Raw genomic sequence first — 14,936 nt, forward strand, 5'->3', positions numbered from 1 at the left:
TGAAAACAAGTGAGGCCACTTCTGCTCAAGCCCCCTGCCCCAACTCAATATGCATATATTAATCAATCAATCATTTGTAGAGCGCGCCACTCAGCTGTGAGGGTCTCAAGGCGCTGAGAGGGGGGGGGAGCTGCTACTGTTCGAACAACCAGGTCTTGAGAAGTCTCCTGAAGGTCAGCAGATCCTGGGTCTGTCGCAGGTGAATGGGGAGGATGTTCCATGTCTTGGCGGAGAGGTGGGAGAAGGATCTGCCGCCGGTGGTTGTTCTGTGGATACGTGGAACAGTGGCGAGGGCGAGGTCAGCGGAGTGAAGTTGGTGTTTGGGGGTGTAGAAGGTGAGTCGCTTGTTGAGGTATGCTGGTCCGGCATCGTGGAGTGCTTTGTGAGCATGGGGGAGGAGCTTGAAGGTGATCCTCTTGTTGACAGGGAGCCAGTGCAGGTCCCTCAGGTGGGCAGTGATGTGGCTGTGGTGGGGGATGTTGAGGATGAGGCGTGCAGAGGCGTTCGGTATGCATTGGAGTCTCTTCTGGAGTTTGGCCATGGTTCCCACGTAGAGGGCGTTGCCGTAGTCCAGTCTGCTGGTGATGAGGGCCTGGGTGACCGTCCTTCTGGATCCGGTGGGATCTGTAGACCTTGCAAAGCATACGGAGGGCGTTGAAACAGGAGGAGGAGACGACGTTGACTTTCTGGGTCTTTGACAGAGATGAGTCCAGGATGAACCCCAGGTTTTGTGCGTGGTCGGTGTGTGTTGGCGCAGCTCCCAGCGATCCAGCCACCAGGATTCGTCCCAGGCGGAGAGGGTGGAGCCGAGGATGAGGACCTCCGTCTTGTCTGAGTTCAGTTTCAGGCAACTGTTCTTCATCCATTCGGAGATGGCCTTCATTTCTTCGTGAAAGTTGGTTTTGGCGGTGGCGGGTCTTTGGTGAGGGAAAGGATCAGCTGGGTGTCGTCGGCATATGAGATGGTGTCATGTAGAAGGTCGGGCTGAGGGGTGATCCTTGGGGTACACCACAGGTGATCTTGGTGGCTTTGGATCGGAATGGAGGGAGGTGGACTCTCTGTGTTCTGTCGGTGAGGAAGGAGGCGATCCAGTCCAGGGCTTTGTCACGGATCCCTGCGTTGTAGAGGCGTGTGCATAAGGTGTGGTGGCAGACGGTGTCTAAGGCACCGTCTGCCGTCTGCCACCACCGAGAGGTCTAAGAGGATGAGGGCCGCGGTTTCGCCTTTTTTCAGCAGGGTCCTGATGTTGTCGGCGGCGGCGATGAGGGTGGTTTTGGTGCTATGGTTGCTGCGGAATCCGGATTGGGATGAGTCCAAGGTGTTGTTCTCTTCGAGGAATCAGGTCAGTTGTCTGTTGACGATCTTCTCAATAACTTTCACCGGGAACGGGAAAAGGGAGATGGGCCGGAAGTTCTTGAAGTCCTTTGGGTCTGCTTTGGGTTTCTTGAGTAGGGCATTGATCTCTGCATGTTTCCAGCTTTGCGAGAAGGTGGCGGACTCGAATGAGCTGTTGAAGATCTTTTGGAGTCGGGGTGCAATGATGGAGTTCACTTTCTTGAAGATGTGGTGGGGGCAGGGGTCTGATGGTGAGCTGGAGTGGATGGTGTTCATGTTTTTGATGGTGTCTTCGTTGTTGACGTGCTTCCAGGATTTCAAGAGTCCGGTGTGACTGGGGGCAGTGATTCTAGGGTGTTGGCGGCTGTCGGGGGCGTCTGGGTGTTGAAGCTGCCGGGGATGTCTATGATCTTGCGGTGGAAGAAGGTGGCTAGAGCATCACAAAGGTCTTGTGACGGCGGGATGTCGTTGGAGCTGGAGCCAGGGTTGGCGAGTTCCTTCATGATGTTGAAGAGCTCTTTGCTGTTGTGTGATTGTTGTCGATGAGTTCCTTGAAAGAGGTCCTTTTGGCGGTTTGAATGAGTTGGTGGTGCCTGCGGCTGGCATTTTTGAGGGCTGCATGGTTGTCTGGTGTTTGCTCATGGCGCCATTTCTTTCTAGTCTTCGGCCGGTCTGCTTGGATGCCCGGAGGTCAGCGGTGAACCAGATGACCCTTCTGTCGGTCCGTCTGTTTGAGGGTTTCTTGATCGGGCAAGAGTGTTTGTCGCAGTCGTCGATCCATTGCCTGAGGTTGCGGGCAGCTGTGTCGGTGTCTGTGTGGTTAGTTGATGGGTCTTCGGCGAGGGTGGTGGTTAGCTGGTCTTCGGTGACCTTGTTCCAGCTGTGCTGGGGAATTCTTTGCTGGTGGTTGTGTGATGTGGTTTTCTCGAAGGAGAAGTGGATGCAGCGGTGGTCGGTCCAATGGAGCTTTGTGGTGTGGCTAAAGGTGACGTGGCTGCTGGCGGAGAAAATGGGGTTGAGCGTGTACGGTGGAGTGGGTGGGTGTCATGATGAACTGTTTGAGGCCAAGGTTGGCGAGGTTGTCCAACAGTGTGGTGGAATTGCTGTCGTCGGTGTTCTCGAGGTGGAAGTTCAGGTCTTCGAGGAGTATGTAGTTTGTGGAGGCCAGGGCATGCGAGCTGACGCCATCTGTGATGGAGTCACTGAACTGTGGCCGAGTGGTCTGTACATGAGGGTTCCTCTGAGGGTGGTGTTGTGATCGATGTGGATCTGGAAGTTCAAGTGTTTGGCGGTGCTGAGGGTGTCTTTGGTGTTGATCGAGATTCTGAGGGCATCTCTGTGGACGATGGGAATTCCTCCTCCCGGTTGGTGCTTTGTGTGATCTTGTAGCCATCTGGGATGGCTATGGCAACGTCGGGTGCTGATGAGGTGTTCCTCCAGGTCTCTGTCAGGAAAGCGAAGTCCGGGGAGTATGAGTCGAGCAGGTCCCAGAGTTTGGCGACGTGCCTGTGGACGGAGCTGGTGTTGAGCAGTATGCATCTGAGATGGTTGTGGCCTGTCTTGGTGGGGGAGCAGGATGTGCTGGTGTACGCTGGCTGGTGAAGCTGCAGTTTTGGCAGGTGAAGGGTTCATGAGTGTGCTTCGGGGTGACCTGGAAGCAGGTGGTGGATCTGCCGGCTTTGAGTGATTGGAGGAGGTTGGAGTTGTAGTGGTGTCTGGTGTCGTGATGCTCACTAGTGCCAGGGCGTCTGGTGCTGGGTGCGGTCCAGGCTCGATGGGCGTATATGGGCTTGCCTTAGGCGCGCCTTCCACCGCCATTAAGTAGGGGAGGTGGGTGGGAGGAGCGCTGGGAGGCAGGTGGGAGAACGAATGGGTGAGCAAGGGGGGCAGAGCCGCAAGGGATGCAGCGGCGGGAAAAATGCCGTGCAGCGGGGGAAGGAACCAGGGGGGCTAAGGGGAGAGAAGGGCAGGGAGCACATGTAAAAAACAACAGGAAAGGTGGCACAGTAGCCCAGAGGGCAAAATACGGTGAGAAAAGCAGTGAGAGTGAGAAGCGCAAAATACAGTAAAAGAAAAGCAGTGAAGCAAAAAACGAGGAGTGAAGCGAGAGCGGCCACAGGAGGCTGGAACTTGTGGCAGCAGCGGGCGGAGGGGCAAGGGCACAGATAGGTGGAGCTAGTTGTGTGGCGTGGGGAGCGTCCTGCCTGAGCACAGAGTCAAGGGTCACTCAAAAACAAGTGAGGCCACTTCTACTCAAGCTCCCTGCTCCCCCCTCACACTATGCATATATTAATGGGCTGGCCCAGCGAGAGCAAGGAAGTGACACCTCTGCCCATTGATAAAAGGGACGTAACAGACACCCATCTGTTCCTTCCAGAAAGGCCATTCTGGTCCCACTGGGCCGCTGACAGCATCTGAACAATGCAGAAACCTCCCAAATGGGCCCCCACACAGCTAAAAATTTAGCCCACAGCGGGAACTGGACACAGGCCCCTCGGGCACTGCCCGAGTGCCCGCGTTACCAATCCGACCCTTCCACTGCTCATCTTTACTGGCACGATCAAATCTTTTCTACTGGTGCCTGCAGTCAGTCTGGTATCTTTCTAAATGGCCCTTGTATTTTTATTGGAGCTGATTGCGTTTATTTTAGTATACAGACAGACATGCACAAACATTTCTCTCTCTTTCATTACAGACAATAAAAACAACAGATTGATTTACATTTCTTAAACAGTTTCATGGTGCAATAAAGCGTCGTCCGTTCCTTTAACACTATAAAATGAAATGGCACCAGAGAGTAACAAGACCTCACAATTTATCGAACACAAGCAGGTACATTTGTTAGAAGATAAGCGTTGTCTTATGAGAGAAGGGCCAGATTATGCTTTCACCTGCACGGATCCCCTACTTGCATTTTTTCCAGGAACGAAACCCGCAAGGGTACACCCCACTGCCTTCACTGTGCGCCCCAACTGCAAGAGGAGACTTCTTTTAACCCTGCAGTGCTCTTCTGCTTCTCCTACAATGTGTGTCATATTTAACCTTCAACTTTGAACTTTACCATCGCCTTGGCTCCTCAGTGATTTTGAGCTAAGGCGCTTTAGAGGTTCAGGGATGGGATGCTTTAGCCGCTCAAACTAGCCATTGTCATTCTGTATGTGACATTCAGCCACATACAGAATGACAATGGGTGGGAGGGGCTGAGAGGAAGAGTGCGAGGTGCCCCATCAGGGAGTTGAGGCTTCTTGCAGGGAACAGCTCTGCTCTCTGCAGAGTCAAGATTTACGGACAAAAGGCGTCTGTAAAAGGGATCCTCACCGACAACGGACATAAGGTCCAAATTATAGACGGTCTGTAAAATTTACGGACGGTTGGTCACCCTATGCTGAACAATGTGTTATCCTCCCAAAGGACATTTATGAATTTATGTTTATGCCTTTTGCGCTGCACAATGCTTCTGTGACACTTCAGAGCCGGATAAATAAAGTGTTGGCTGAAATGACAACTTGTGTGTCATCTTACATTGTCAGTATAGCTGTTTAAAGTGCCAGTAGCAAGGAGAATCCTATGCACATTCAAATAGTGCTTCAAGCAGTCCAGAAGGAAGGATAAGCGGACCATAATGGTATCAACTTTGCATTAAGAGTGGGGGATATGGAGTACATTCGATACCAAAAGACATGCCTTGTCCCACAAGTTGCTACAAGAACTTTGGGGCATACTATGATAACATTGTTGCTTCCTTCCATTAGTTCTAAGAAGCAGCCAAAGGTGAAATGCCAGTATAGTTTAATGCACTCAAACTAAACGTGATAAAAAAAACTAGATTGAAACCCCATACCCACAGCCCGCCTATTATAGTGCAGATAGAGCCCCAGAAAAGGGAATTAGAGCCTAGCTACATTAAGAGAATGGCATGACCACGCAACATACTGTGAAGCCTTGCTTTGTGTTGCAGCCATCATATCCAGGGAGGGTACATCATACATATAGCGTATTTACACCCAGCTATAAAACGTGGAACTTCAATATGCACCAAGTGTGTCACCTCATCAAGAACATGCAGGAACATGTGAAGGGCTGCACTTGATGGGGCGGAACAGAATTTATATAGAGGGGTCCCTAGATAAGGCCTTTGCCACTTAGTCTCCCAATAGCCCATTAAAGGGACAGTAGCACCCCTCAGCTGTGGGTGGGAGTGCACCCTTTTGCAGCCTCAGTCCAACAGACTCTTTTCCTCTGGTGGTGAAGCAACACTAAGAAACATACGACCGTCTTCAGTGGGCTTCAGAAGTCGACTCCACTAAGGGGAAAAAAAGACAGAGGCCAGCAGTAAAGCCGTGTGAACGAGCAAGATGGCGCAGCTGTCCGCACAGTGGGAGTACTCTCCTTCCTACAGCAGGCATCCTTCATCATAATGAAGGGCTTTGCAGCAGGATGTCAGAACGCTGCTCAACGAAAATCAGAGGCAGTTGCCACCCCATAACTTTGTGGAAATAAAGGACTTGCTGCAACCAAGCTTACAGTCATATTAATTAGTATTTTCTTATTGGAATGAAGTTTTGCATTGTCCCCATTTTTTAAGATTGTATTAGTGCCCTGGGTTCAGTGAAATGATGTTCGCATTACAATTTTTGATTAGTATCATAATATATGGCTAAATGGGGTTTTTCAGACCCCAGGTGTTGAGACAGGTTGCATTTTTTTAAATGTTCCCTTCAATGTCAAAGCTCGTTTTATGAGGATTCAGAGGAAATGATGCCATTTTGTCATTTCAGCGCTATCCCGACCGCTAATATGAGTACCGTAGTGGCCAGATGAAAATACACATAACGAAACAAACACAACAAAAGAAACAACTTAAGTGTTTTGGTCAAAAACTGTTTTCACTGACAAATGCTATAAAGGCTGTGATTACTGGAATCAGAAAAAAATGTAATACCAATAGTACCAGCGACCAATCTAAGCCTGACTACACTGTAGTGTAGCCTTTGAAAACATGAATCTTCTTAGATAATTATTTATATATAATGAAACACACGTTGCAATTAAAAAAAAGATTGGGGCCTCGAAAAGTGTTGAAGGTAATGTATACACTCCATTAAATAAAGATTATGTGGATGACACTGAATCATGAAACAGCAGCTGAGGGGGGAAACTGTAAAAGTAATTAGCGATATTTCAGAACTCCTGCTGGGAAGAGGCAGTCACCGTGGGGTAGCTGAGCACAAAGGCACCATGCACGGAGTTCACAGTGGCCTCCAAGCCCGAGCTCTGACTCGCCCTCTGAATCTAGACAGCTCACTTGATCTTCCTGGCTGCAGACATGTCAGCTGCAGAGCAGATGTGGGCTCCGTGTAGGCCGACAGTATGCTGGGTAAGTATGTTATTACAAACAACCACCCTGATAAAAGTTGATATCCTCATTAGTTCTCGCTGGCCTGAGAGCCCACACCTGCAGAGCATACTGCCTGGAAGTGCACAGGAAAGGCGCAGCGGCCATTACGCCCAGGGTGTGCTTTGGCGCACCACATCACAGAGGCCTACACAGAAAGGAAACCCCACGTCTACAATTTGCTGCAGTGCCTCTTGAACGAAACCAGGTGGGATGCAGCACGCTTTCCATTGATGTTCGCCCAGCACCGTCCTGGTCACCGTCTGCCCCGAATTAAACAGAAAGCACTCCGCGCAATTACTAGCCAGAAGTTGCAAGACAATGTGCTCCGCGGAGGAACATTCACAAAATGACCTCTTTGTTCACAGTATGAGCTTTGGAAATTCGGTGCTCGGCAGGCGGAGGTTGCAAATAAGCCTGCTCAAAATGTAGGAGGGGGAGTTTGGAAAAAGTGCACTGTTAATTAATAAAACGTCATCGGAAGCTCAGCGTTACAATGTTGAAAATGTCGATAATGCTAGCATTTAAACCTCAGTTTCCTTTGCACGCTGAAGCATTATTTCCCCCTAGGAGGATTGCAGTATTATTTTTCCAAACATGTATCTCATTCAGCGTCTTTTCTGCATTTTCTCAAGGGGGCCTTACAACGTCTAATTTGACCAGATTCCCCTACATATGTTTGGCTTTCCAGTGATTCATTTCAGATGTTCTTCTCTTGCATACTTCCTGTCAGCTTTTGAATCCATCACTCCTCACGTGAGAGAAGTTTTCTTCCCAGTTCATTGGCATTCCTCCCGCCACCCGACCGCACAGTTTGTGCATGTGCGCTGCATTCAACCAGTGTACAGGAAATAGGATGCGACCACTACAACATGCTGCTCATCCTCAGGGACTTGGCTTCCAGAAGACGGGCATCACACTGAAATGGGAAATGCAAAACCAGCATAGTGGCCGTTTCCTAATTTGCCACTCACCAGTGCAGTGGAGTATTGTGTAGCAGGTATGGTGACCACCTCCCTCCAGGTCACCATACCTGCTACACCAGGTCATTATGGGCACTGGGTTAGATTTACAGGTCGGCAGAAAACGTGAAGGATATCCTGTCTGCCATATTGCAAGTGCATTATATTCAGTGGCACTAGTAATACGCTGGAGTGGATATCTGTGACGTTTGTGATGGAGTAACCAGCTGTCGAACTCTAAATCAGGCCCACTGTTTCCAATACTAGACTATTGGATGTTAGCATCATGCATTCTAGGTGCTGTAGAGTTACTTTGCTACCATTGAACTGATTCAGCAAATATATCTGAGAACAATGACTTGTCAGTAAAAAGTTCCGGACTGGAAAGAAAGTCTGTAATAACCTGGAGTGAGGGGGTTAGTGACTCGGGATGACTCTTTATTTTCCAACTTCAAGGCCTCATTAGGGCTAGTAAGGGCTTAATAAATACAACTACAAATACATTTTTACGATTTTCATTTTCATGATGGTTGATGTTTTGTATTGTGTAAGCATTGTCAGATCCAAGACGTGATACAAGATTTACGGCATGTATCTTATATGACTGTGATTCTGTACAGTGTACATTATTCTCTCTGCTCCAGATGAATGCAACTATCTTGATGCAAATAATGAGTGCCGTTCCACCATACTTTGACACAGGAGGTTTGCAATAATTAAATCTGCTGGAATCATCCACACTGTTGTTGCACAATAGCTGCCTTGTATTTAACTTCATTATTCCTTTTTTACGATCTCCCTATGCTTTGGCTCTTCTCCTCACTTTATTATATGAATGCATGTTTGTATGTATGTGGATTTTATATAGTGCAAACCTACCCAAAAGGCAGTGGAGCGCTGTACAGGGTGAAAGACAATCATAAAGTTAAAAGTTAAGAGTTAAACAACCCACGGCCAGTTCTCTTGCCTCCACTGCCGCCAGACCGTCACTGCCACTCCGGCCTCCAACACCGCCAATGCCAGCACCGGTGACACCCTAAAATGCATCCTTCTCAACGTACGCTCCGTACACAAACACGTCATGGAAATCTGGAACCTACTTAACTCTTTCTCACCCGACATCGCCTTCTTCACAGAGACCTGCACCAACGCATCCTCTGCCCCCAACATCAGCACCACCATCCCAGACGGATACAAGATCCAGAGGAAAGACCGCCCCAACCACCCAGGAGGGGGCCTCGCCATCGCCCACAAGAGCACCCTCCACCTCACCACCTCAGAGAAACCTTCCCCTCCGCCGAACACCTGCACTTCCAGATCCAGACTTTCCCCAAAGCCACACTTCGAGGAATCCTCGTTTACAGACCCCACAGCCCCGCACACCCTTCGCCACCACCATCACCGACTTTATCGCACCCCATGCCATCGCCTCATTGGAGGCCTGAACTTCCACCTCAACAACCCCAGCGACCCCAACTTCACTATCTCGACAACCTCGCCAGCATCGGACTTAAACAACTCATCAACACACCAACCCACAGAGCAGGACACACCTTCGACACCATCTTCGCGGCAGGAAACAGCGTCCAATTCAGCCACACAACGCAGCCGCCATGGACCGACCACCACTGCATACACTTTGCCAAGGCACCCAAACCAGCCCCACGCCCACCACGAAGGAACTGAAGCAATGTTACCGACGGGCAACTTAACTAAAGTAAAGTAAATCCACATTTGTAAAGCGCACAATCACCCGTAAGGGTCTCTAGGCGCTGGGGGCCGTCGGGAAGATTAAGCAAGCTATTGCCCAGAGTCACATGGTGCTGGGCTAATCTGCCGCCGGTGCCGGGGATCGAACCGTGATCCCCAGATTCCGGAGTCAGTCGCCCTGGCCGCGGCGCCACACCTCTTCCACTCCACCCTCACCCGAGACGACCACACCTGGGCACCCAACTCAAACAACGCAGCCAGAGAACTCCACACCTGGATCTCCGACTGCGCAGACGAGCACCCCCGCTACGTAACCCCAACAGACAACACCCCAGGAAAGTCGCCTGGTTCACCACTGCTCTCTAAGAAGCCAGACACATCTGCAGACGCCTAGAGAAGAACTGGAGAAACACCAAGACAATTGAAAACCACACCACCTACAATGACGCCATTACAGACTACCACAAACAGGTCAGAGCCACCAAGAGGAACTTCACCCACAACAAAATCCTGGCCAACTCCACCAATCCAAGGAACTTTTCAGTGTCATTCGAGAATTCACTAACCCATGCAGCAAAGCCACAGACATAACCCCAACCCAGGACCTCTGCAACAAGCATGGAACCTATTTCCATCTCAAGATCAAAAACCTCTATGTCAACTTCATTGACCATCCACCAGGTGCCACAGACATCCCCCTCCCCCCAGAAACCCCAGCCAGACCACCATCTCCCACTGGACACCGATCACGGCCGAAGACACCGCCTCGACCATGAAAAGCATCCACTCAGGGGCCCCCACCGACCCCTGCCCCCTCACATCTACCACAGAGCCGCAGTCGCCATCATACCCAAACTACAACGCACCATCAACACCACCTTCAAAACAGGCACCTTTCCAGATGACTGGAAGCACGAAGAAGTCAGATCTCTGCTCAAGAAGCCCACAGCTGAACCCACTGACCTCAAGAACTATCTGGCCATCTCACTGCTCCCCTTCACAGACAAAGTTGCAGAGAAAACAGTCAACAGGAAACTAACATGATTCATTGAAGAGAGCGCCGTCCTCGACCCGTCCCAATCTATATTCCGAAGCAACCACAGCACAGAGACAGCCCTACTCGCCACCACAGACGACATCTGCACCCTCCGGGGCCAAGGCCACTCCGCAGCTCTCATCCTACTCGACCTATCAACGGCCTTCGACATTCGTCTCCCACCGCATGCTAGTCGCCTGACTACATGACGCAGGCATTCAAGAAACAGCCCTGGACTGGATCCGATCATTCCTCACGGGAAGAAGCCAAAGGATCAGACTTCCGCCCTTCCTCTCCAACCCCACAAAAATCACCTGCAGAGTCCCACAGGGTTCATCTCTGAGCCCCAGCCTCTTCAACATCTACATGGCCCCCCTCGCAGCCATCGTCCGAAAACACGGCCTCAACATCGTATCCTACACCGACGACACCCAGCTAATCCTCTACCTCACCAAAGCCCCACCACTGCCAAACTCAACTTTCATAAAGGAATGCAAGATGTCGCAGTCTGGATGACCAACAGCTGCCTGAAGCTCAACGCCGAGAAGACAGAAGTCCTTGTCCTTGGTACCACCCCTTCTGCATAGGACAACACCTGGTCGCTGACTGCCCTCCGAAGCCCACCTACACACTCAGGCCACGCCAAGAACCTCTGCAGCGTACTCGACTCATCACTCACCATGCACCGACAGGTCAACGCCGTCACCTCCAGCTGCGTCAGCACCCTCCCCATCCTCCGCAAGACCTCCAAGTTGATCCCCCCTGAGTCAAGGAAGACAGTCACCCATGCAGTCATCACCAGCAGACTGGACTATGGAAACGCACTCTACGCTGGCATTAACATGTCCCTACTCCGCAAACTCCAGACAATACAGAACACAGCCTCCAGACTCATCCTCTGCAACCCCGACAAGAACACATTAGTCAACACCTACGAAGCCTCCACTGGCTCCCCGTGGAATAAAGAGTCACTTTCAAAATCCTCAGTCACGCCTACAAATGCCTACACTAAAACGGACCCAATTTCCTCAATGACAGAATCAACTTCCACGTACCCAAAAAAAACCTCTGATCTTCCAACTTCGCACTGGCTGAAAATCCGCGCATCCACAGAGCCAGAGCAGGCGGAAGATCCTTCTCTCACATTGCAGCCAAGACCTGTAATGAGCTACCGGCAGATATCAGACACGCCCCCTCACTGAACACCTTCAGGAAGACCCTCAAGACCTGGCTCTTCGGCTAAACCGATCTGCAGATCCCACCCTCAGCGCCTTGGGGCCCTCACAGTGAGTAGCGCGCTTACAATTCCCTGATTGATTGATTGATTGATTGATTGATTGATTGATTGATTGAATGAGTGAAAGGAGAGGTAGCTGAGTTTTGTACCGCTAATGCACTGTGATGTAGGGTTCTTTAAAAAGGTGAGTCTTCAACCCTTTCATAAACTGGAAAAGTGTTCCAGCTCTCCTGATGGATACTGGGATGTAGTTACAGATATTCAGTACCTTGATGGAAAAGGCCCTGCTGTCTAGTTTTTTCTTTCTTTCACTCCTTAGTCTACAGTCCGATGGTGTCCTGGCTGTGGGTGTGCTGAGAACCCACAGGCATGATGAGCCTGTCTACAATTTAAGTGGGGTAAATTTACCGATTCGGTAAAATTACCGATTTGGTAAAATTACCGAATCTGTATTTTTTCATGCCCTACATCTCAGTATCCAAATACCGGTCGGTAACGGCCGAAAATCGGTATTTTCGGCCGTTACCGACCGGTATTTGGAAACCTACATCTGGCCCTTGGTTATGCATCAGGTCCCAAAGGAGAGACCGATTGGCTATGCCAATGCTTGTTGTTATATCTGGGCATGTTGAGAGGCTAGGGGACTGGGTCTCCAGGTGAAATAACCCACCGAGCTATCTGAGTCGACAGCTGGATACTTTACAATGCAGGGGTATGGAAGTGACTTTTCTCTGGCTACGAAAGAGGAGGAGGAAGACGACAAGCTGGTGCAGCAATGCATGAAAAAGTTCTCTTCAAGACAGGGTAGTGAGAGAGGGAGGGGTCGGTGAGTCTCAGACAAACGCCACAGTTCAGGAAAGAGGACGAATTGGTGGGCGGAGAGACGGGAGGACGAGAGAACAGGGGAGGCAAGAGTAACGAAGGGTATACAAAGAGAGAAAGAGAAGGGAGCAGAGAGAGTAGAGACACGAAGAAAGATAAACAGAGGTGCGAAATGTAAATTGAAAGAGAAAGTAGGGGAGAACGACAAAAAGAGAAAAGTGCGCGGACATAAAAGTAAGGCGAGAGAGAGACAATAATTACAACATGAAAAAGTCTCCAATCACCTGGTCATGCCTGAGTGTGTCACTGCAGAACAGCACACAGCTCGCGCGGTGGCAATGCAGCCCACAGCCTTCCAGCATCGGTGAGGTGGAGTGATGCGACAGACGTTTTTGTTTTTTCGTTTGTTTTTTTAATGTTGCTGCTACTTAGCGACTACTGGGCATACACACAGCATGTTTAATGGCAAAGGCAACCTTACAGTATTGTGTTTGTATAACACATTCACTAACATTAACTAGGATGGCCGTGCTTACAACACGCATTGTTAGTTTAGTTGCTGCTATTGCTGAGGCACATGGGAATAGTAAAACACATATTTCGTTTTACACAGAGTTACCAGAGAACAGAAATGAATTTCACATGCTTCTAGACAAGGGTGATTAACATGCCCTCAAATGGGATGCAGCATGTTTCCTTAGGTGAATGCTGTTTTGGACAGTCTGCAGCTGATGTATTTGGCGCTGAACAACCAAGGGCGGAATCCAGTTGGTTGAGTCACGCAGTCTTGAGCCATAATGTGCTCTAGATGTTGTCTTGACCCTTTGCATCTCTCCCCTTAGTTATGATGCACATGCTAAGGCTAAAGAAAAGGCGGCATTGCTCTTTAGAACAATAAGGTTTTATGTTTACATTGTGTCCGTTTAAAGGAATTTAGTCAGAAGTGTGTAGACATTCACGGCACCAACCACAACAGGGAGGGTCGTACACGAGGTCAGCGATAACTCTTGAGGACTCGAATATATTTAATTGCTGCACTGACAAAATATAAGAGAATGATGCTTTATGTATGAAGGAAAAAAATGGACTACCATGAATGATTGTATGTATAGATAAGTGCGAGGTTAGCTTGAGAGAACAGCGCTTAACCATGTAATGTGATTCTATATCACCTTCGAGGGACTCTGCAATCACAAACCACGAAGCAAACAAGTTAAACACAAATGCGCGCGCCTCGAGCTTAAAGTTAAACAAGAAGCGCAAGCAAAAAGTGATTGTCCGGGAGAGAAGCCCACGCTTGGGAGAGCAGTCTGCTAATTTTCAAAGCACATACTCATGCTTGTGGCGCGCCGCTGTGCACTCCCACAAGGTGTATGCCGCCACAAGCAAGAGTGTGTGCTTTGAAAAGAGCTGGTCGGCTTTTTAAAGCCCCTATCACTAAATGTCTCACCAGAGACAGCGCATGCACTGGCTCAGGCGAGACCTAAAAACAAGAAGAAATAAAGATATTTCTCCTTGTTAGGCCTCACCTGTCTAGGACTAGCATTTTGATGTATTCCCAGTCTACCACTAATGGTAAATCCGGGGATGCGCCAAAATCCTTGGGTGGATGGGTGTGAACACGCAAGCTTCATCCATGGAAACTACTCTCTAGTGCAGAGTAACGCAAGGTAAGGCAGAGGTTTGCACTCCCTTGAATTACTCTAGATTTATCAACCCATGCAGGGCTTGATAAATCTCTTGCGGGTGGCATAGTCTTATCAACCCATGCAGGCCTTGATAAATCTCTTGAGGGGGGCAAGTCTCTGGTAAGAACACAAGCGCGGAGATACCCCTTCGGGGGTCGAATTCCTGCGCTATACAAGCAAATAAATAAGTATGTTGCAAAACCTTGATAAAAATGGACCTTCGTTTTTACAATTAAATAAAAGACAGCCTGCAAGTATCAAACTATGATTTGAACTATAGACTACATTACTGCGAATATTCTGAGGTTTAAATCAGGAAAGAACTGTCATTATCCTAAGACACTAAGGGGCGTGCTTCTTTGAATACTTTTATTGCTGAAATACCTAGGCGATCTGGAGAATCAGATATTTTATACAGCCAAATATCTACATTTAAATTCCTCCCACATTTGTTACTTAATTGAAGTATGAACTGAGGTGTGATTTTTTGTCATATTGTTGATCTGATGTTATAGGTTTTTATATAGTCAAATTTGCTGTAAGAAAAGGTGTCATGAACTGATTTGTGGCAGTCCTAACCATTTCTTAGTTGGTGGGGTGATTGTATGCATGGATTCGTATGACCTTTATTAGAGCTTCACTGGTGTGTCCATTTTGTGAGTGCTTCTTTCATGTTAAAAACTAACATTCATAGTGCTCAATAGGTGTGTACATTTTAGGGGTACTTCCTTCATGATGAAGAACTATTTGT

Source organism: Lissotriton helveticus, chromosome 1_1, assembly GCF_964261635.1.
Source record: "Lissotriton helveticus chromosome 1_1, aLisHel1.1, whole genome shotgun sequence".
In the NCBI taxonomy this organism is placed as follows: domain Eukaryota; kingdom Metazoa; phylum Chordata; class Amphibia; order Caudata; family Salamandridae; genus Lissotriton; species Lissotriton helveticus.